Source organism: Ambystoma mexicanum, chromosome 1q, assembly GCF_040938575.1.
Source record: "Ambystoma mexicanum isolate Mex_15411 chromosome 1q, UKY_AmexF1_1, whole genome shotgun sequence".
NCBI classification, from domain to species: domain Eukaryota; kingdom Metazoa; phylum Chordata; class Amphibia; order Caudata; family Ambystomatidae; genus Ambystoma; species Ambystoma mexicanum.
Genome location: NC_090922.1, coordinates 1,034,260,271 through 1,034,282,697, shown reverse-complemented (window position 1 = coordinate 1,034,282,697; position 22,427 = coordinate 1,034,260,271).

Sequence of the window (22,427 nt, the reverse complement as noted above, 5' to 3'; positions counted from 1 at the left end):
TCAGGCTTGGTCCCACCCCCAAAGGAGTAGTCCAGCCCGAACTGCGAGGTCACATCCCTTTTGCACAAGACCATAAGCATCCCCAGACATGTTTCAGCCTTGTTGGGCGTCATCAGTGAGGAGTAGCTTAGGTCTCTAGGCCCAGTAGGCAAGGGACCCACGCCTGCGCATACCCTTCCCACTCGGGGTGACAATAGCAAAACAAAAGAGTTTATGGCTGGAAGGTTTAGGATAAAACTTGACCTCTGGCATTGCTCTGGGCAACCCTCCAGACCATTGTTCTTTGCCTGCCAAGCCATTACAAAAGGGGAAAGACCATATGCAAATCAGACTTGGTCCCACCCCCAAAGGGGTAGTCCAGCCGAAGTGCTAGCTCACATCCCTTTTGCACGAGACCACAAGCATCCCCAGACATGTTTCAGCCTTGTTGGGCGTCAGCAGTGAGGAGTAGCTTCGGTCTCTAGGCCCAGCAGGCAAGGGACCCACGTCAGGGCATACCCTTCCCACTCGGGGTGACAATAGCAAAACAAAAGAGGTGATGACTGGAAGGTTTAAAATAAATCTTGACCCCTGGCATTGCTCTGGGCAACCCTCCAGACCATCATTCTTCGCCTGCCAAGCCATTACAAAAGGGGAAAGACCATATGCAAATCAGGCTTGGTCCCACCCCCAAAGGGGTAGTCCAGCCGAAGTGCTAGCTCACATCCCTTTTGCACGAGACCACAAGCATCCCCAGACATGTTTCAGCCTTGTTGGGCATCATCAGGTTGGAGTAGCTTAGGTCTCTAGGCCTAGCAGGCAAGGGACCCACGTCTGGGCATACCCTTCCCACTCGGGGTGACAATAGCAAAACAAAAGAGTTGATGGCTGGAAGGTTTAGAATAAATCTTGACCTCTGGCATTGCTCTGGGCAACCCTCCAGATCATCGTTCTCCGCCTGCCAAGCCATTACAAAAGGGGAAAGACCATATGCAAATCAGGCTTGGTCCCACCCCCAAAGGGGTTGTCCAGCCCGAACTGCTAGCTCACATCCCTTTTGCACGACAGCACAAGCATCCCCAGACATGTTTCAGCCTTGTTGGGTGTCATCAGGTTGGAGTAGCTTAGGTCTCGAGGCCCAGCAGGCAAGGGACCCACATCTGGGCACACCCTTCCCACTCGGGGCTACAATAGCAAATCAAAAGAGTTGATGGCTGGAAGGTTTAGAATAACTCTTGACCTCTGGCATTGGTCTGGGCAACCCTCCAGACCATCGTTCTTCGCCTGCCAAGCCATTACAAAAGGGGAAAGACCACATGCAAATCAGGCTTGGCCCCACCCCCAAAGGGGTAGTCCAGCCCGAACTGCTAGGACACATCACTTTTGCACGAGACCCCAAGCATCCCCAGACATGTTTCAGCCTTGTTGGGCGTCATCAGTGAGGAGTAGCTTGGGTCTCTAGGCCCAGCAGATAAGGGACCCACGTCTGGGCATACCCTTCCCACTCGGGGTGACAATAGCAAAACAAAAGAGTTGATGGCTGGAAGGTTTAGAATAAATCTTGACCTCTGGCACTGCTCTGGGCATCCCTCCAGACCATTGTTCTTTGACTGCCAAGCCGTTACAAAAAGGTGAAAGACCATATGCAAATCAGGCTTGGTCCCACCCCCAAAGGGGTAGTCCAGCACGAACTGATAGGTCACATCCGTTTTGCACGAGACCACAAGCATCCCCAGACATGTTTCAGCCTTGTTGGGCATCATCAGGTTGGATTGGCTTGGGTCTCTAGGCCCAGCAGGCAAGGGACCCACATCTGGGCATACCCTTCCCACTCGGGGTGACAATAGCAAAACAAAAGAGTTGATGGCTCAAAGGTTTAGAATAACTCTTGACCTCTGGCATTGCTCTGGGAAACCCTCCAGACCATCGTTCTTCACCTGCCAAGCCATTACAAAAGGGGAAAGACCATATGCAAATCAGCCTTGTCCCCACCCCCAAAGGGGTAGTCCAGCCCGAACTGCTAGGTCACATCCTTTTTGCACGAGACCACAAGCATCCCCAGACATGTTTCAGCCTTGTTGGGCGTCATCAGTGAGGAGTAGCAGGGGTCGCTAGGCACAGCAGGCAAGGGTCCCACATCTGGGCATACCCTTCCCACTCAGGGTGACAATAGCAAAAACCAAGAGTTGATGACTGGAAGGTTTAGAATAACTCTTGACCTCTGGCATTGCTCTGGGCAACCCTCCAGACCATCGTTCTTCGCCTGCCAAGCCATTACAAAAGTGGAAAGACCATATGCAAATCAGGCTTGGTCCCACCCCCAAAGGGGTAGTCCAGCCCGAACTGCGAGGTCAAATACCTTTTGCACAAGACCACAAGCATCCCCAGACATGTTTCAGCCTTGTTGGGCGTCATCAGTGAGGAGTAGCTTGGGTCTCTAGGCCCAGCAGGCAAGGGACCCACGCCTGCGCATAACCTTCCCACTCGGGGTGACAATAGCAAAACAAAAGAGTTTATGGCTGGAAGGTTTAGGATAAAACTTGACCTCTGGCATTGCTCTGGGCAACCCTCCAGACCATTGTTCTTCGCCTGCCAAGCCATTACAAAAGGGGAAAGACCATATGCAAATCAGACTTGGTCCCACCCCCAAAGGGGTAGTCCAGCCGAAGTGCTAGCTCACATCCCTTTTGCACGAGACCACAAGCATCCCCAGACATGTTTCAGCCTTGTTGGGCGTCATCAGTGATGAGTAGCTTGGGTCTCTAGGCCCAGCAGGCAAGGGACCCACGTCTGGGCATACCCTTCCCAATCGGGGTGACCATAGCAAAACGAAAGAGTTGATGGCTGGAAGGTTTATAATAAATCTTGACCTCTGGCATTGCTCTGAGCAACCCTCCAGACCATCGTTCTTCGCCTGCCTAGCCATCACAAAAGGGGAAAGACCATATGCATATCAGGCTTGGTCCCACCCCCAAAGCGGTAGTCCAGCCCGAACGGCTAGGTCACATCCCTTTTGCACGAGACCACAAGCATCCCCAGAAATGTTTCAGCCTTGTTGGGCGTCATCAGTGAGGAGTAGCTTGGGTCTCTAGGCCCAGCAGGCAAGGGACCCACGTCTGGGCATACCCTTCCCACTCGGGGTGACAATAGCAAAACAAAAGAGTTGATGGCTGGAAGGTTTAGGATAAATCGTGACCTCTGGCATTGCTCTGGACAACCCTCCAGACCATCGTTCTTCGCCTGCCAAGCCATTAAAAAAGTGAAAAGACCATATGCAAATCAGGCTTGGTCCCACCCCCAAAGTGGTAGTCCAGCCCGAACTGCTAGGTCACATCCCTTTTGCACGAGACCACAAGCATCCCCAGACATGTGTCAGCCTTGTTGGGCGTCATCAGTGAGGAGTAGCTTGGGTCTCTAGGCCCAGCAGGCAAGGGACCCACGTCTGGGCATACCCTTCCCACTCGGGGTGACAATAGCAAAACAAAAGAGTTGATGGCTAGAAGGTTTATAATAAATCTTGACCTCTGGCATTGCTCTGGGCAACCCTCCATACCATCGTTCTTCGCCTGCCAAGCCATTACAAAAGGGGAAAGACCATATGCAAATCAGGCTTGGTCCCACCCCCAAAGGGGTAGTCCAGCCGAAGTGCTAGCTCACATCCCTTTTGCACGAGACCACAAGCATCCCTAGATATGTTTCAGCCTTGTTGGGCATCATCAGGTTGGAGTAGCTTAGGTCTCTAGGCCTAGCAGGCAAGGGACCCACATCTGGGCATACCCTTCCCACTCGGGGTGACAATAGCAAAACAAAAGAGTTGATGGCTGGAAGGTTTAGAATAACTCTTGACCTCTGGCATTGCTCTGGACAACCCTCCAGACCATCGTTCTTCGCCTGCCAAGCCATTAAAAAAGTGAAAAGACCATATGCAAATCAGGCTTGGTCCCACCCCCAAAGTGGTAGTCCAGCCCGAACTGCTAGGTCACATCCCTTTTGCACGAGACCACAAGCATCCCCAGACATGTGTCAGCCTTGTTGGGCGTCATCAGTGAGGAGTAGCTTGGGTCTCTAGGCCCAGCAGGCAAGGGACCCACGTCTGGGCATACCCTTCCCACTCGGGGTGACAATAGCAAAACAAAAGAGTTGATGGCTAGAAGGTTTATAATAAATCTTGACCTCTGGCATTGCTCTGGGCAACCCTCCATACCATCGTTCTTCGCCTGCCAAGCCATTACAAAAGGGGAAAGACCATATGCAAATCAGGCTTGGTCCCACCCCCAAAGGGGTAGTCCAGCCGAAGTGCTAGCTCACATCCCTTTTGCACGAGACCACAAGCATCCCTAGATATGTTTCAGCCTTGTTGGGCATCATCAGGTTGGAGTAGCTTAGGTCTCTAGGCCTAGCAGGCAAGGGACCCACATCTGGGCATACCCTTCCCACTCGGGGTGACAATAGCAAAACAAAAGAGTTGATGGCTGGAAGGTTTAGAATAACTCTTGACCTCTAGCATTGCTCTGGGCAACCCTCTAGACCATCGTTCTTCGCCTGCCAAGCCATCACAAAAGGGGAAAGACCATATGCAAATCAGGCTTGGCCCCACCCCCAAAGCGGTAGTGCAGCCCGAACTGCTAGGTCACATCCCTTTTGCTCGAGACCACAAGCATCCCCAGACATGTTTCAGCCTTGTTGGGCGTCATCAGTGAGGAGTAGCTTGGGTCTCTAGGCCCAGCAGGCAAGGGACCCACGTCTGGGCATACCCTTCCCGCTAGGGGTGACAATAGCAAAACAAAAGAGTTGATGGCTGGAAGGTTTAGAATAAATCTTGACCTCTGGCATTGCTCTGGGCAACCCTCCAGATCATCGTTCTCCGCCTGCCAAGCCATTACAAAAGAGGAAAGACCATATGCAAATCAGGCTTGGTCCCACCCCCAAAGGGGTAGTCCAGCCCGAACTGCTAGCTCACATCCATTTTGCACGAGACCACAAGCATCCCCAGACATGTTTCAGCCTTGTTGGGTGTCATCAGGTTGGAGTAGCTTAGGTCTCAAGGCCCAGCAGGCAAGGGACCCACATCTGGCCATACCCTTCCCACTCGGGGTCACAATAGCAAAACAAAAGTGTTGATGGCTGGAAGGTTTAGAATACCTCTTGACAACTGGCATTGCTCTGGGCAACCCTGCAGACCATCGTTCTTCGCCTGCCAAGCCATTACAAAAAGGGAAAGACCACATGCAAATCAGGCTTGGCCCCACCCCCAAAGGGGTAGTCCAGCCCGAACTGCTAGGACACATCACTTGTGCACGAGACCCCAAGCATCCCCAGACATGTTTCAGCCTTGTTGGGCGTCATCAGTGAGGAGTAGCTTGGGTCTCTAGGCCCAGCAGATAAGGGACCCACGTCTGGGCATACCCTTCCCACTCGGGGTGACAATAGCAAAACAAAAGAGTTGATGGCTGGAAGGTTTAGAATAAATCTTGACCTCTGGCACTGCTCTGGGTATCCCTCCTCCAGACCATCGCTCTTTGCCTGCCAAGCCGTTACAAAAGGGGAAAGACAATATGCAAATCAGGCTTGGTCCTACCCCCAAAGGGGTAGTCCAGCCCGAACTGCTAGCTCACATCACTTTTGCACGAGACCACAAGCATCCCCAGACATGTTTCAGCCTTGTTGGGCATCATCAGGTTGGAGTGGCTTGGGTCTCTAGGCCCAGCAGGCAAGGGACCCACATCTGGGCATACCCTTCCCACTCGGGGTGACAATAGCAAAACAAAAGAGTTGATGGCTGGAAGGTTTAGAATAACTCTTGACCTCTGGCATTGCTCTGGGCAATCCTCCAGACCATCGTTCTTCGCCTGCCAAGCCATTAAAAAAGGGGAAAGACCATATGCAAATCAGCCTTGGCCCCACCCCCAAAGGGATAGTCCAGCCCGAACTGCTAGGTCACATCCTTTTTGCACGAGACCACAAGCATCCCCAGACATGTTTCAGCCTTGCTGGGCGTCATCAGTGAGGAGTAGCTTGGGTCTCTAAGCCCAGCAGGCAAGGGACCCACGTCTGGGCATACCCTTCCCACTCAGGGTGACAATAGCAAAACAAAAGAGTTGATGGCTGGAAGGTTTAGAATAAATCTTGACCTCTGGCATTGCTCTGGGCAATCCTCCAGTCCATCGTTTTTCACCTGCCAAGCCATTACAAAAGGGGAAAGACCATATGCAAATCAGGCTTGGTCCCACCCCCAAAGGGGTAGTCCAGCCCCAACTGCTAGGTCACATCCCTTTTGCACGAGACCACAAGCATCGCCAGACATGTTTCAGCCTTGTTGGGCGTCATCAGTGAGGAGTAGCTTGGGTCTCTAGGCCCAGCAGGCAAGGGACCCAGGTCTGGGCATACCCTTCCCACTCGGGGTGACAATAGCAAAACAAAAGAGTTGATGGCTGGAAGGTTTAGAATAAATCTTGACCTCTGGCATTGCTTTGGGCAACCCTCCAGTCCATCGTTTTTCACCTGCCAAGCCATTACAAAAGGGGAAAGACCATATGCAAATCAGGCTTGGTCCCACCCCCAAAGGGGTAGTCCAGCCCCAACTGCTAGGTCACATCCCTTTTGCACGAGACCACAAGCATCCCCAGACATGTTTCAGCCTTGTTGGGCGTCATTAGTGAGGAGTAGCTTTTGTCTCTAGGCCCAGCAGGCAAGGGACCCACGTCTGGGCAAACCCTTCTCACTCGGGGCGACAATAGCAAAACAAAAGAGTTGATGGTTGGAAGGTTTAGGATAAATCTTGACCTCTGGCATTGCTCTGGGCAACACTCCAGACCATCGTTCTTTGCCTGCCAAGCCATTACAAAAGGGGAAATACCATATGCATATCAGGCTTGGTCCCACCCCCAAAGCGGTAGTCCAGCCCGAACTGCTAGGTCACATCCTTTTTGCACGAGACCACAAGCATCCCCAGACATGTTTTAGCCTTGCTGGGCTTCATCAGTGAGGAGTAGCTTGGGTCTCTAAGCCCAGCAGGCAAGGGACCCACGTCTGGGCATACCCTTCCCACTCGGGGTGACAATAGCAAAACAAAAGAGTTGATGGCTGGAAGGTTTAGAATAACTCTTGACCTCTGGCATTGCTCTGGGCAATCCTCCAGACCATCGTTCTTCGCCTGCCAAGCCATTAAAAAAGGGGAAAGACCATATGCAAATCAGCCTTGGCCCCACCCCCAAAGGGATAGTCCAGCCCGAACTGCTAGGTCACATCCTTTTTGCACGAGACCACAAGCATCCCCAGACATGTTTCAGCCTTGCTGGGCGTCATCAGTGAGGAGTAGCTTGGGTCTCTAAGCCCAGCAGGCAAGGGACCCACGTCTGGGCATACCCTTCCCACTCAGGGTGACAATAGCAAAACAAAAGAGTTGATGGCTGGAAGGTTTAGAATAAATCTTGACCTCTGGCATTGCTCTGGGCAATCCTCCAGTCCATCGTTTTTCACCTGCCAAGCCATTACAAAAGGGGAAAGACCATATGCAAATCAGGCTTGGTCCCACCCCCAAAGGGGTAGTCCAGCCCCAACTGCTAGGTCACATCCCTTTTGCACGAGACCACAAGCATCGCCAGACATGTTTCAGCCTTGTTGGGCGTCATCAGTGAGGAGTAGCTTGGGTCTCTAGGCCCAGCAGGCAAGGGACCCAGGTCTGGGCATACCCTTCCCACTCGGGGTGACAATACCAAAACAAAAGAGTTGATGGCTGGAAGGTTTAGAATAAATCTTGACCTCTGGCATTGCTTTGGGCAACCCTCCAGTCCATCGTTTTTCACCTGCCAAGCCATTACAAAAGGGGAAAGACCATATGCAAATCAGGCTTGGTCCCACCCCCAAAGGGGTAGTCCAGCCCCAACTGCTAGGTCACATCCCTTTTGCACGAGACCACAAGCATCCCCAGACATGTTTCAGCCTTGTTGGGCGTCATTAGTGAGGAGTAGCTTTTGTCTCTAGGCCCAGCAGGCAAGGGACCCACGTCTGGGCAAACCCTTCTCACTCGGGGCGACATTAGCAAAACAAAAGAGTTGATGGTTGGAAGGTTTAGGATAAATCTTGACCTCTGGCATTGCTCTGGGCAACACTCCAGACCATCGTTCTTTGCCTGCCAAGCCATTACAAAAGGGGAAATACCATATGCATATCAGGCTTGGTCCCACCCCCAAAGCGGTAGTCCAGCCCGAACTGCTAGGTCACATCCTTTTTGCACGAGACCACAAGCATCCCCAGACATGTTTTAGCCTTGCTGGGCTTCATCAGTGAGGAGTAGCTTGGGTCTCTAAGCCCAGCAGGCAAGGGACCCACGTCTGGGCATACCCTTCCCACTCGGGGTGACAATAGCAAAACAAAAGAGTTGATGGCTGGAAGGTTTAGGATAAATCTTGACCTCTGGCATTGCTCTGGGCAACCCTCCAGACCATCGTTCTTCGCCTGCCAGGCCATTAAAAAAGTGAAAAGACCATATGCAAATCAGGCTTGGTCCCACCCCCAAAGTGGTAGTCCAGCCCAAACTGCTGGGTCACATCCCTTTTGAATGAGACCACAAGCATCCCCAGACATGTTTCAGCCTTGTTGGGCGTCATCAGGTTGGAGTAGCTTGGGTCTCTAGGCCAAGCACTCAAGGGACCCACATCTGGTCATACCAATCCCACTCAGGGTGACAATAGCAAAACAAAAGCGTTGATGGCTGGAAGGTTTAGGATATATCTTGACCTCTGGCATTGCTCTGGGCAACCCTCCAGACCTTCGTTCTTCGCCTGCAAAGCCATTACAAAAGGGGAAAGACCATATGCAAATCAGGCTTGGTCCCACCCCCAAAGGGGTAGTCCAGCCGAAGTGCTAGCTCACATCCCTTTTGCACGAGACCACAAGCATCCCCAGACATGTTTCAGCCTTGTTGGGCATCATCAGGTTGGAGTAGTTTAGGTCTCTAGGCCTAGCAGGCAAGGGACCCACATCTGGGCATACCCTTCCCACTCGGGGTGACAATAGCAAAACAAAAGAGTTGATGGCTGGAAGGTTTAGAATAACTCTTAACCTCTGGCATTGCTCTGGGCAATCCTCCAGACCATCGTTCTTCGCCTGCCAAGCCATTACAAAAGGGGAAAGACCATATGCAAATCAGGCTTGGCCCCACCCCCAAAGGCGGTAGTGCAGCGCAAACTGCTAGGTCACATCCCTTTTGCACGAGACCACAAGCATCCCCAGACATGTTTCAGCCTTGTTGGGCGTCATCAGTGAGGAGTAGCTTGGGTCTCTAGGCCCAGCAGGCAAGGGACCCACGTCTGGGCATCCCCTTCCCACTCGGGGTGACAATAGCAAAACAAAAGAGTTGATGGCTGGAAGGTTTAGAATAACTCTTGACCTCTGGCATTGCTCTGGGCAATCCTCCAGACCATCGTTCTTCGCCTGCCAAGCCATTACAAAAGGGGAAAGACCATATGCAAATCAGGCTTGGCCCCACCCCCAAAGGGGTAGTGCAGCCCTAACTGCTAGGTCACATCCCTTTTGCACGAGACCACAAGCATCCCCAGACATGTTTCAGCCTTGTTGGGCGTCATCAGTGAGGAGTAGTTTGGGTCTCTAGGCCCAGCAGGCAAGGGACCCAGGTCTGGGCATACCCTTCCCACTCGGGGTGACAATAGCAAAACAAAAGAGTTGATGGCTGGAAGGTTTAGAATAAATCTTGACCTCTGGCATTGCTCTGGGCAACCCTCCAGATCATCGTTCTCCGCCTGCCAAGCCATTACAAAAGGGGAAAGACCATATGCAAATCAGGCTTGGTCCCACCCCCAAAGGGGTTGTCCAGCCCGAACTGCTAGCTCACATCCCTTTTGCACGAGACCACAAGCATCCCCAGACATGTTCCAGCCTTGTTGGGTGTCATCAGGTTGGAGTAGCTTAGGTCTCGAGGCGCAGCAGGCAAGGGACCCACATCTGGGCACACCCTTCCCACTCGGGGCTACAATAGCAAAACAAAAGAGTTGATGGCTCGAAGGTTTAGAATAACTCTTGACCTCTGGCATTGCTCTGGGCAACCCTCCAGACCATCGTTCTTCGCCTGCCAAGCCATTACAAAAGGGGAAAGACCATATGCAAATCAGCCTTGGCCCCACCCCCAAAGGGGTAGTCCAGCCCGAACTGCTAGGTCACATCCTTTTTGCACGAGACCACAAGCATCCCCAGACATGTTTCAGCCTTGTTGGGCGTCATCAGTGAGGAGTAGCAGGGGTCGCTAGGCACAGCAGGCAAGGGTCCCACATCTGGGCATACCCTTCCCACTCAGGGTGACAATAGCAAAAACAAAGAGTTGATGGCTGGAAGGTTTAGAATAACTCTTGACCTCTGGCATTGCTCTGGGCAACCCTCCAGACCATCGTTCTTCGGCTGCCAAGCCATTACAAAAGTGGAAAGACCATATGCAAATCAGGCTTGGTCCCACCCCCAAAGGAGTAGTCCAGCCCGAACTGCGAGGTCACATCCCTTTTGCACGAGACCACAAGCATCCCTAGATATGTTTCAGCCTTGTTGAGCATCATCAGGTTGGAGTAGCTTAGGTCTCTAGGCCTAGCAGGCAAGGGACCCACATCTGGGCATACCCTTCCCACTCGGGGTGACAATAGCAAAACAAAAGAGTTGATGGCTGGAAGGTTTAGAATAACTCTTGACCTCTAGCATTGCTCTGGGCAACCCTCCCGACAATCGTTCTTCGCCTGCCAAGCCATCACAAAAGGGGAAAGACCATGTGCAAATCAGGCTTGGCCCACCCCCAAAGCGGTAGTGCAGCCCGAACTGCTAGGTCACATCCCTTTTGCGCGAGACCACAAGCATCCCCAGACATGTTTCAGCCTTGTTGGGCGTCATCAGTGAGGAGTAGCTTGGGTCTCTAGGCCCAGCAGGCAAGGGACCCACGTCTGGGCATACCCTTCCCGCTAGGGGTGACAATAGCAAAACAAAAGAGTTGATGGCTGGAAGGTTTAGAATAAATCTTGACCTCTGGCATTGCTCTGGGCAACCCTCCAGATCATCGTTCTCCGCCTGCCAAGCCATTACAAAAGAGGAAAGACCATATGCAAATCAGGCTTGGTCCCACCCCCAAAGGGGTAGTCCAGCCCGAACTGCTAGCTCACATCCATTTTGCACGAGACCACAAGCATCCCCAGACATGTTTCAGCCTTGTTGGGTGTCATCAGGTTGGAGTAGCTTAGGTCTCAAGGCCCAGCAGGCAAGGGACCCACATCTGGCCATACCCTTCCCACTCGGGGTCACAATAGCAAAACAAAAGTGTTGATGGCTGGAAGGTTTAGAATAACTCTTGACAACTGGCATTGCTCTGGGCAACCCTGCAGACCATCGTTCTTCGCCTGCCAAGCCATTACAAAAGGAGAAAGACCATATGCAAATCAGGCTTGGTCCCACCCCCAAAGGGGTAGTCCAGCCCGAACTGCTAGGTCACATCCCTTTTGCATGAGACCACAAGCATCCCCAGACATGTTGCAGCCTTGTTGGGAGTCATCAGTGAGGAGTAGCTTGGGTCTCTAGGCCCAGCAAGCAAGGGACCCACGTCTGGGCATACCCTTCCCAATCAGGGTGACAATAGCAAAACAAAAGAGTTGATAGCTGGAAGGTTCAGGATGAACCTTGACCTCTGGCATTGCTCTGGGCAACCCTCCAGACCACTGTTCTTCACCTGCCAAGCCATTACAAAAGTGGAAAGACCATATACAAATCAGGCTTGGTCCCACCCTCAAAGGGGTAGTCAAGCCCGAACGGCTAGGTCACATCCCTTTTGCACGAGACCACAAGCATCCCCAGACATGTTTCAGCCTTGTCGGGTGTCATCAGTGAGGAGTAGCTTGGGTCTCTAGGCCCAGCAGGCAAGGGTCCCACATCTGGGCATACCCTTCCCACTCAGGGTGACAATAGCAAAGCAGAAGAGTTGATGGCTGGAAGGTTTAGAATAAATCTTGACCTCTTGCATTGCTCTGGGTAATCCTCCAGACCATCGTTCTTCCCTACCAAGCCATAACAAAAGGGAAAGACCATATGCAAATCCGGCTTGGTCCCACCCCCAAAGGGGTAGTCCAGCCCGAACTGCTAGGTCACATCCCTTTTGCACAAGACCACAAGCATCCACAGACATGTTTCAGCCGTGTTGGGCATCATCAGTGAGGAGTAGCTTGGGTCTCTAGGCCCAGCAGGCAAGGGACCCACGTCTGGGCATACCCTTCCCACCCCGGGTGACCAAAGAAAAACAAAAGAGTTGATGGCTGGAAGGTTTATAATAAATCTTGACCTCTGGCATTGCTCTGGGCAACCCTCCAGACCATCGTTCTTTGCCTGCCAAGCAATTACAAAAGGGGAAAGACCATATGCAAATCAGGCTTGGTCCCACCCCCAAAGGGGTAGTCCAGCCCCAACTGCTAGGTCACATCCCTTTTGCATGAGACCACAAGCATCCCCAGACATGTTTCAGCCTTGTTGGGTGTCATCAGTGAGGAGTAGCTTGGGTCTCTAGGCCTAGCAGGCAAGGAACCCACGTCAGGGCATACCCTTCCACTCGGGGTGACAATAGCAAAACAAAAGAGTTGATGACTGGAAGGTTTAGAATAAATCTTGACCTCTGGCATTGCTCTGGGCAACCCTCCAGACCATCGTTCTTTGCCTTCCAAGCCATTACAAAAGGTGAAAGACCATATGCAAATCAGGCTTTGTCCCACCCCCAAAGGGGTAGTCCAGCCCGAACTGCCACGTCACATCCCTTTTGCACGAGACCACAAGCATCCCCAGACATGTTTCAGCCTTGTTGGCGTCATCAGGTTGGAGTAGCTTGGGTCTCTAGGCCCAGCAGGCAAGGGAACCACATCTGGGCATACCCTTCCCACTCAGGGTGACAATAGCAAAATAAAAGAGTTGATGGCTGGAAGGTTTAGAATAAATCATGACCTCTGGCATTGCTCTGGGCAACCCTCCAGACCATCGTTCTTTGCCTGCCAAGCCATTACAAAAGGGGAAAGACCATATGCAAATGAGGCTTGGTCCCACCCCCAAAGGGGTAGTCCAGCCCCAACTGATAGGTCACATCCCTTTTGCATGAGACCACAAGCATCCCCAGACATGTTTCAGCCTTGTTGGCCGTCATCAGTGAGGAGTAGCTTGGGTCTCTAGGCCCAGCAGGCAAGGGACCCTCGTCTGGGCATACCCTTCCCACTCGGGGTGACAATACCAAAACAAAAGAGTTGATGGCTGGAAGGTTTAGGATAAATCTTGACCTCTGGCATTGCTCTGGGCAACCCTCCAGACCATCGTTCTTCGCCTGCCAAGCCATTAAAAAAGTGAAAAGACCATATGCAAATCAGGCTTGGTCCCACCCCCAAAGTGGTAGTCCAGCCCGAACTGCTAGGTCACATCCCTTTTGCACGATACCACAAGCATCCCCAGACATGTGTCAGCCTTGTTGGGCGTCATCAGTGAGGAGTAGCTTGGGTCTCTAGGCCCAGCAGGCAAGGGACCCACGTCTGGACATACCCTTCCCACTCGGGGTGACAATAGCAAAACAAAAGAGTTGATGACTAGAAGGTTTATAATAAATCTTGACCTCTGGCATTGCTCTGGGCAACCCTCCATACCATCGTTATTCGCCTGCCAAGCCATTACAAAAGGGGAAAGACCATAGGCAAATCAGGCTTGGTCCCACCTCCAAAGGGGTAGTCCAGCCCGAACTGCTAGGTCACATCCCTTTTGCACGAGACCACAAACATCCCCAGACATGTTTCAGCCTTGTTGGGCGTCATCAGGTTAGAGTAGCTTGGGTCTCTAGGCCCAGCAGGCAAGGGACCCACATCTGGGCATACCCATCCCACTCAGGGTGACAATAGCAAAACAAAAGAGTTGATGGCTGGAAGGTTTAGGATAAATCTTGACCTCTGACATTGCTCTGGGCAACCCTCCAGACCATCGTTCTTTGCCTGCCAAGCCATTAAAAAAGGGGAAAGACCATATGCAAATCAGGCTTGGTCCCACCCCCAAAGGGGTAGTCCAGCCCGAACTGCTAGGTCACATCCCTTTTGCACGAGACCACAAGCATCCCCAGACATGTTTCAGCCTCGTTGGCGCCATCAGTGAGGAGTAGCTTGGGTCTCTAGGCCTAGCAGAGCAGACAAGGGACCCACGTCTGGGCATACCCTTCCCACTCGGGGTGACAATAGCAAAACAAAAGAGTTGATGGCTGGAAGGTTTAGAATAAATCTTGACCTCTGGCATTGCTCTGGGTAACCCTCCAGACCATCGTTCTTCGCCTGCCAAGCCATTACAAAAGGGGAAAGACCATATACAAATCAGGCTTGGTCCCACCCCCGAAGGGGTAGTCCAGCCCGGACTGCTAGGTCACATCCCTTTTGCACAAGACCACAAGCATCCCCAAACATGTTTTAGACTTGTTGGGCGTCATCAGTGAGGAGTACCTTGGGTCTCTAGGCCCAGCAGGCAACGGTCCCACATCTAGGCATACCCTTCCCACTCAGGGTGACAATAGCAAAACAAAAGAGTTGATGGCTGGAAGGTTTAGAATAAATCTTGACCTCTGGCATTGCTCTGGGCAACCCTCCAGACCATCGTTCTTCGCCTGCCAAGCCATTACAAAAGGAGAAAGACCATATGCAAATCAGGCTTGGTCCCACCCCCAAAGGGGTAGCCCAGCCCGAACTGCTAGGTCACATCCCTTTTGCATGAGACCACAAGCATCCCCAGACATGTTGCAGCCTTGTTGGGAGTCATCAGTGAGGAGTAGCTTGGGTCTCTAGGCCCAGCAAGCAAGGGACCCACGTCTGGGCATACCCTTCCCAATCAGGGTGACAATAGCAAAACAAAAGAGTTGATAGCTGGAAGGTTCAGGATGAATCTTGACCTCTGGCATTGCTCTGGGCAACCCTCCAGACCACTGTTCTTCACCTGCCAAGCCATTACAAAAGGGGAAAGACCATATGCAAATCAGGCTTGGTCCCACCCTCAAAGGGGTAGTCCAGCCCGAACTGCTAGGTCACATCCCTTTTGCACGAGACCACAAGCATCCCCAGACATGTTTCAGCCTTGTCGGGCGTCATCAGTGAGGAGTAGCTTGGGTCTCTAGGCCCAGCAGGCAAGGGTCCCACATCTGGGCATACCCTTCCCACTCAGGGTGACAATAGCAAAGCAGAAGAGTTGATGGCTGGAAGGTTTAGAATACATCTTGACCTCTTGCATTGCTCTGGGTAATCCTCCAGACCATCGTTCTTCCCTACCAAGCCATAACAAAAGGGAAAGACCATATGCAAATCAGGCTTGGTCCCACCCCCAAAGGGGTAGTCCAGCCCGAACTGCTAGGTCACATCCCTTGTGCACAAGACCACAAGCATCCCCAGACATGTTTCAGCCTTGTTGGGCATCATCAGTGAGGAGTAGCTTGGGTCTCTAGGCCCAGCAGGCAAGGGACCCACGTCTGGGTATACCCTTCCCACCCTGGGTGACCAAAGAAAAACAAAAGAGTTGATGTCTGGAAGGTTTATAATAAATCTTGACCTCTGGCATTGCTCTGGGCAACCCTCCAGACCATCGTTCTTTGCCTGCCAAGCCATTACAAAAGGGGAAAGACCATATGCAAATCAGGCTTGGTCCCACCCCCAAAGGGGTAGTCCAGCCCCAACTGCTAGGTCACATCCCTTTTGCATGAGACCACAAGCATCCCCAGACATGTTTCAGCCTTGTTTGGTGTCATCAGTGAGGAGTAGCTTGGGTCTCTAGGCCTAGCAGGCAAGGAACCCACGTCAGGGCATACCCTTCCACTCGGGGTGACAATAGCAAAACAAAAGAGTTGATGACTGGAAGGTTTAGAATAAATCTTGACCTCTGGCATTGCTCTGGGCAACCCTCCAGACCATCGTTCTTTGCCTGCCAAGCCATTACAAAAGGTGAAAGACCATATGCCAATCAGGCTTTGTCCCACCCCCAAAGGGGTAGTCCAGCCTGAACTACCAGGTCACATCCCTTTTGCACGAGACCACAAGCATAACCAGACATGTTTCAGCCTTGTTGGGCGTCATCAGGTTGGAGTAGCTTGTGTCTCTAGGCCCAGCAGGCAAGGGACCCACGTCTGGGCATACCCTTCCCACTCGGGGTGACAATACCAAAACAAAAGAGTTGATGGCTGGAAGGTTTATAATAAATCTTGACCTCTGGCATTGCTCTGGGCAGCCCTCCAGACCATCGTTCTTTGCCTGCCAAGCCATTACAAAAGGGGAAAGACCATATGCAAATCAGGCTTGGTCCTACCCCCAAAGGGGTAGTCCAGCCCCAACTGCTAGGTCACATCCCTTTTGCATGAGACCACAAGCATCCCCAGACATGTTTCAGCCTTGTTGGGTGTCATCAGTGAGGAGTAGCTTGGGTCTCTAGGCCTAGCAGGCAAGGAACCCACGTCAGGGCATACCCTTCCACTCGGGGTGACAATAGCAAAACAAAAGAGTTGATGACTGGAAGGTTTAGAATAAATCTTGACCTCTGGCATTGCTCTGGGCAACCCTCCAGACCATCGTTCTTTGCCTGCCAAGCCATTAGAAAAGGTGAAAGACCATATGCAAATCAGGCTTTGTCCCACCCCCAAAGGGGTAGTCCAGCCCGAACTACCAGGTCACATCCCTTTTGCACGAGACCACAAGCATCCCCAGACATGTTTCAGCCTTGTTGGGCGTCATCAGGTTGGAGTAGCTTGTGTCTCTAGGCCCAGCAGGCAAGGGACCCACGTCTGGGCATACCCTTCCCACTCGGGGTGACAATAGCAAAACAAAAGAGTTGATGGCTGGAAGGTTTATAATAAATCTTGACCTCTGGCATTGCTCTGGGCAACCCTCCAGACCATCGTTCTTTGCCTGCCAAGCCATTACAAAAGGGGAAAGACCATATGCAAATCAGGCTTGGTCCCACCCCCAAAGGGGTAGTCCAGCCCCAACTGCTAGGTCACATCCCTTTTGCATGAGACCACAAGCATCCCCAGACATGTTTCAGCCTTGTTGGGTGTCATCAGTGAGGAGTAGCTTGGGTCTCTAGGCCTAGCAGGCAAGGAACCCACGTCAGGGCATACCCTTCCACTCGGGGTGACAATAGCAAAACAAAAGAGTTGATGACTGGAAGGTTTAGAATAAATCTTGACCTCTGGCATTGCTCTGGGCAACCCTCCAGACCATCGTTCTTCGCCTGTCAAGCCATTAAAAAAGGGGAAAGACCATATGCAAATCAGGCTTGGTCCCACCCCCAAAGGGGTAGTCCAGCCCGAACTGCTAGGTCACATCCCTTTTGCACAAGACCACAAGCATCCCCAGACATGTTTCAGCCTCGTTGGCGCCATCAGTGAGGAGTAGCTTGGGTCTCTAGGCCTAGCAGAGCAGACAAGGGACCCACGTCTGGGCATACCCTTCCCACTCGGGGTGACAATAGCAAAACAAAAGAGTTGATGGCTGGAAGGTTTAGAATAAATCTTGACCTCTGGCATTGCTCTGGGTAACCCTCCAGACCATCGTTCTTCGCCTGCCAAGCCATTACAAAAGGGGAAAGACCATATACAAATCAGGCTTGGTCCCACCCCCGAAGGGGTAGTCCAGCCCGAACTGCTAGGTCACACCCCTTTTGCACAAGACCACAAGCATCCCCAAACATGTTTTAGACTTGTTGGGCGTCATCAGTGAGGAGTACCTTGGGTCTCTAGGCCCAGCAGGCAACGGTCCCACATCTAGGCATACCCTTCCCACTCAGGGTGACAATAGCAAAACAAAAGAGTTGATGGCTGGAAGGTTTAGAATAAATCTTGACCTCTGGCATTGCTCTGGGCAACCCTCCAGACCATCGTTCTTCGCCTGCCAAGCCATTACAAAAGGAGAAAGACCATATGCAAATCAGGCTTGGTCCCACCCCCAAAGGGGTAGCCCAGCCCGAACTGCTAGGTCACATCCCTTTTGCATGAGACCACAAGCATCCCCAGACATGTTGCAGCCTTGTTGGGAGTCATCAGTGAGGAGTAGCTTGGGTCTCTAGGCCCAGCAAGCAAGGGACCCACGTCTGGGCATACCCTTCCCAATCAGGGTGACAATAGCAAAACAAAAGAGTTGATAGCTGGAAGGTTCAGGATGAATCTTGACCTCTGGCATTGCTCTGGGCAACCCTCTAGACCACTGTTCTTCACCTGCCAAGCCATTACAAAAGGGGAAAGACCATATGCAAATCAGGCTTGGTCCCACCCTCAAAGGGGTAGTCCAGCCCGAACTGCTAGGTCACATCCCTTTTGCACGAGACCACAAGCATCCCCAGACATGTTTCAGCCTTGTCGGGCGTCATCAGTGAGGAGTAGCTTGGGTCTCTAGGCCCAGCAGGCAAGGGTCCCACATCTGGGCATACCCTTCCCACTCAGGGTGACAATAGCAAAGCAGAAGAGTTGATGGCTGGAAGGTTTAGAATACATCTTGACCTCTTGCATTGCTCTGGGTAATCCTCCAGACCATCGTTCTTCCCTACCAAGCCATAACAAAAGGGAAAGACCATATGCAAATCAGGCTTGGTCCCACCCCCAAAGGGGTAGTCCAGCCCGAACTGCTAGGTCACATCCCTTGTGCACAAGACCACAAGCATCCCCAGACATGTTTCAGCCTTGTTGGGCATCATCAGTGAGGAGTAGCTTGGGTCTCTAGGCCCAGCAGGCAAGGGACCCACGTCTGGGTATACCCTTCCCACCCCGGGTGACCAAAGAAAAACAAAAGAGTTGATGTCTGGAAGGTTTATAATAAATCTTGACCTCTGGCATTGCTCTGGGCAACCCTCCAGACCATCGTTCTTTGCCTGCCAAGCCATTACAAAAGGGGAAAGACCATATGCAAATCAGGCTTGGTCCCACCCCCAAAGGGGTAGTCCAGCCCCAACTGCTAGGTCACATCCCTTTTGCATGAGACCACAAGCATCCCCAGACATGTTTCAGCCTTGTTGGGTGTCATCAGTGAGGAGTAGCTTGGGTCTCTAGGCCTAGCAGGCAAGGAACCCACGTCAGGGCATACCCTTCCACTCGGGGTGACAATAGCAAAACAAAAGAGTTGATGACTGGAAGGTTTAGAATAAATCTTGACCTCTGGCATTGCTCTGGGCAACCCTCCAGACCATCGTTCTTTGCCTGCCAAGCCATTACAAAAGGTGAAAGACCATATGCCAATCAGGCTTTGTCCCACCCCCAAAGGGGTAGTCCAGCCTGAACTACCAGGTCACATCCCTTTTGCACGAGACCACAAGCATAACCAGACATGTTTCAGCCTTGTTGGGCGTCATCAGGTTGGAGTAGCTTGTGTCTCTAGGCCCAGCAGGCAAGGGACCCACGTCTGGGCATACCCTTCCCACTCGGGGTGACAATACCAAAACAAAAGAGTTGATGGCTGGAAGGTTTATAATAAATCTTGACCTCTGGCATTGCTCTGGGCAACCCTCCAGACCATCGTTCTTTGCCTGCCAAGCCATTACAAAAGGGGAAAGACCATATGCAAATCAGGCTTGGTCCCACCCCCAAAGGGGTAGTCCAGCCCCAACTGCTAGGTCACATCCCTTTTGCATGAGACCACAAGCATCCCCAGACATGTTTCAGCCTTGTTGGGTGTCATCAGTGAGGAGTAGCTTGGGTCTCTAGGCCTAGCAGGCAAGGAACCCACGTCAGGGCATACCCTTCCACTCGGGGTGACAATAGCAAAACAAAAGAGTTGATGACTGGAAGGTTTAGAATAAATCTTGACCTCTGGCATTGCTCTGGGCAACCCTCCAGACCATCGTTCTTTGCCTGCCAAGCCATTAGAAAAGGTGAAAGACCATATGCAAATCAGGCTTTGTCCCACCCCCAAAGGGGTAGTCCAGCCCGAACTACCAGGTCACATCCCTTTTGCACGAGACCACAAGCATCCCCAGACATGTTTCAGCCTTGTTGGGCGTCATCAGGTTGGAGTAACTTGTGTCTCTAGGCCCAGCAGGCAAGCGACCCACGTCTGGGCATACCCTTCCCACTCGGGGTGACAATAGCAAAACAAAAGAGTTGATGGCTGGAAGGTTTATAATAAATCTTGACCTCTGGCATTGCTCTGGGCAACCCTCCAGACCATCGTTCTTTGCCTGCCAAGCCATTACAAAAGGGGAAAGACCATATGCAAATCAGGCTTGGTCCCACCCCCAAAGGGGTAGTCCAGCCCCAACTGCTAGGTCACATCCCTTTTGCATGAGACCACAAGCATCCCCAGACATGTTTCAGCCTTGTTGGGTGTCATCAGTGAGGAGTAGCTTGGGTCTCTAGGCCTAGCAGGCAAGGAACCCACGTCAGGGCATACCCTTCCATTCGGGGTGACAATAGCAAAACAAAAGAGTTGATGACTGGAAGGTTTAGAATAAATCTTGACCTCTGGCATTGCTCTGGGCAACCCTCCAGACCATCGTTCTTTGCCTGCCAAGCCATTAGAAAAGGTGAAAGACCATATGCAAATCAGGCTTTGTCCCACCCCCAAAGGGGTAGTCCAGCCCGAACTACCAGGTCACATCCCTTTTGCACGAGACCACAAGCATCCCCAGACATGTTTCAGCCTTGTTGGGCGTCATCAGGTTGGAGTAGCTTGTGTCTCTAGGCCCAGCAGGCAAGGGACCCACGTCTGGGCATACCCTTCCCACTCGGGGTGACAATACCAAAACAAAAGAGTTGATGGCTGGAAGGTTTAGGATAAATCTTGACCTCTGGCATTGCTCTGGACAACCCTCCAGACCATCGTTCTTCGCCTGCCAAGCCATTAAAAAAGTGAAAAGACCATATGCAAATCAGGCTTGGTCCCACCCCCAAAGTGGTAGTCCAGCCTGAACTGCTAGGTCACATCCCTTTTGCACGAGACCACAAGCATCCCCAGACATGTATCAGCCTTGTTGGGCGTCATCAGTGAGGAGTAGCTTGGGTCTCTAGGCCCAGCAGGCAAGGGACCCACGTCTGGGCATACCCTTCCCACTCGGGGTGACAATAGCAAAACAAAAGAGTTGATGGCTAGAAGGTTTATAATAAATCTTGACCTCTGGCATTGCTCTGGGCAACCCTCCATACCATCGTTCTTCGCCTGCCAAGCCATTACAAAAGGGGAAAGACCATATGCAAATCAGGCTTGGTCCCACCCCCAAAGGGGTAGTCCAGCCGAAGTGCTAGCTCACATCCCTTTTGCACGAGACCACAAGCATCCCTAGATATGTTTCAGCCTTGTTGGGCATCATCAGGTTGGAGTAGCTTAGGTCTCTAGGCCTAGCAGGCAAGGGACCCACATCTGGGCATACCCTTCCCACTCGGGGTGACAATAGCAAAACAAAAGAGTTGATGGCTGGAAGGTTTAGAATAACTCTTGACCTCTAGCATTGCTCTGGGCAACCCTCCAGACCATCGTTCTTCGCCTGCCAAGCCATTAAAAAAGTGAAAAGACCATATGCAAATCAGGCTTGGTCCCACCCCCAAAGTGGTAGTCCAGCCCGAACTGCTAGGTCACATCCCTTTTGCACGAGACCACAAGCATCCCCAGACATGTGTCAGCCTTGTTGGGCGTCATCAGTGAGGAGTAGCTTGGGTCTCTAGGCCCAGCAGGCAAGGGACCCACGTCTGGGCATACCCTTCCCACTCGGGGTGACAATAGCAAAACAAAAGAGTTGATGGCTAGAAGGTTTATAATAAATCTTGACCTCTGGCATTGCTCTGGGCAACCCTCCATACCATCGTTCTTCGCCTGCCAAGCCATTACAAAAGGGGAAAGACCATATGCAAATCAGGCTTGGTCCCACCCCCAAAGGGGTAGTCCAGCCGAAGTGCTAGCTCACATCCCTTTTGCACGAGACCACAAGCATCCCTAGATATGTTTCAGCCTTGTTGGGCATCATCAGGTTGGAGTAGCTTAGGTCTCTAGGCCTAGCAGGCAAGGGACCCACATCTGGGCATACCCTTCCCACTCGGGGTGACAATAGCAAAACAAAAGAGTTGATGGCTGGAAGGTTTAGAATAACTCTTGACCTCTAGCATTGCTCTGGGCAACCCTCTAGACCATCGTTCTTCGCCTGCCAAGCCATCACAAAAGGGGAAAGACCATATGCAAATCAGGCTTGGCCCCACCCCCAAAGCGGTAGTGCAGCCCGAACTGCTAGGTCACATCCCTTTTGCGCGAGACCACAAGCATCCCCAGACATGTTTCAGCCTTGTTGGGCGTCATCAGTGAGGAGTAGCTTGGGTCTCTAGGCCCAGCAGGCAAGGGACCCACGTCTGGGCATACCCTTCCCGCTAGGGGTGACAATAGCAAAACAAAAGAGTTGATGGCTGGAAGGTTTAGAATAAATCTTGACCTCTGGCATTGCTCTGGGCAACCCTC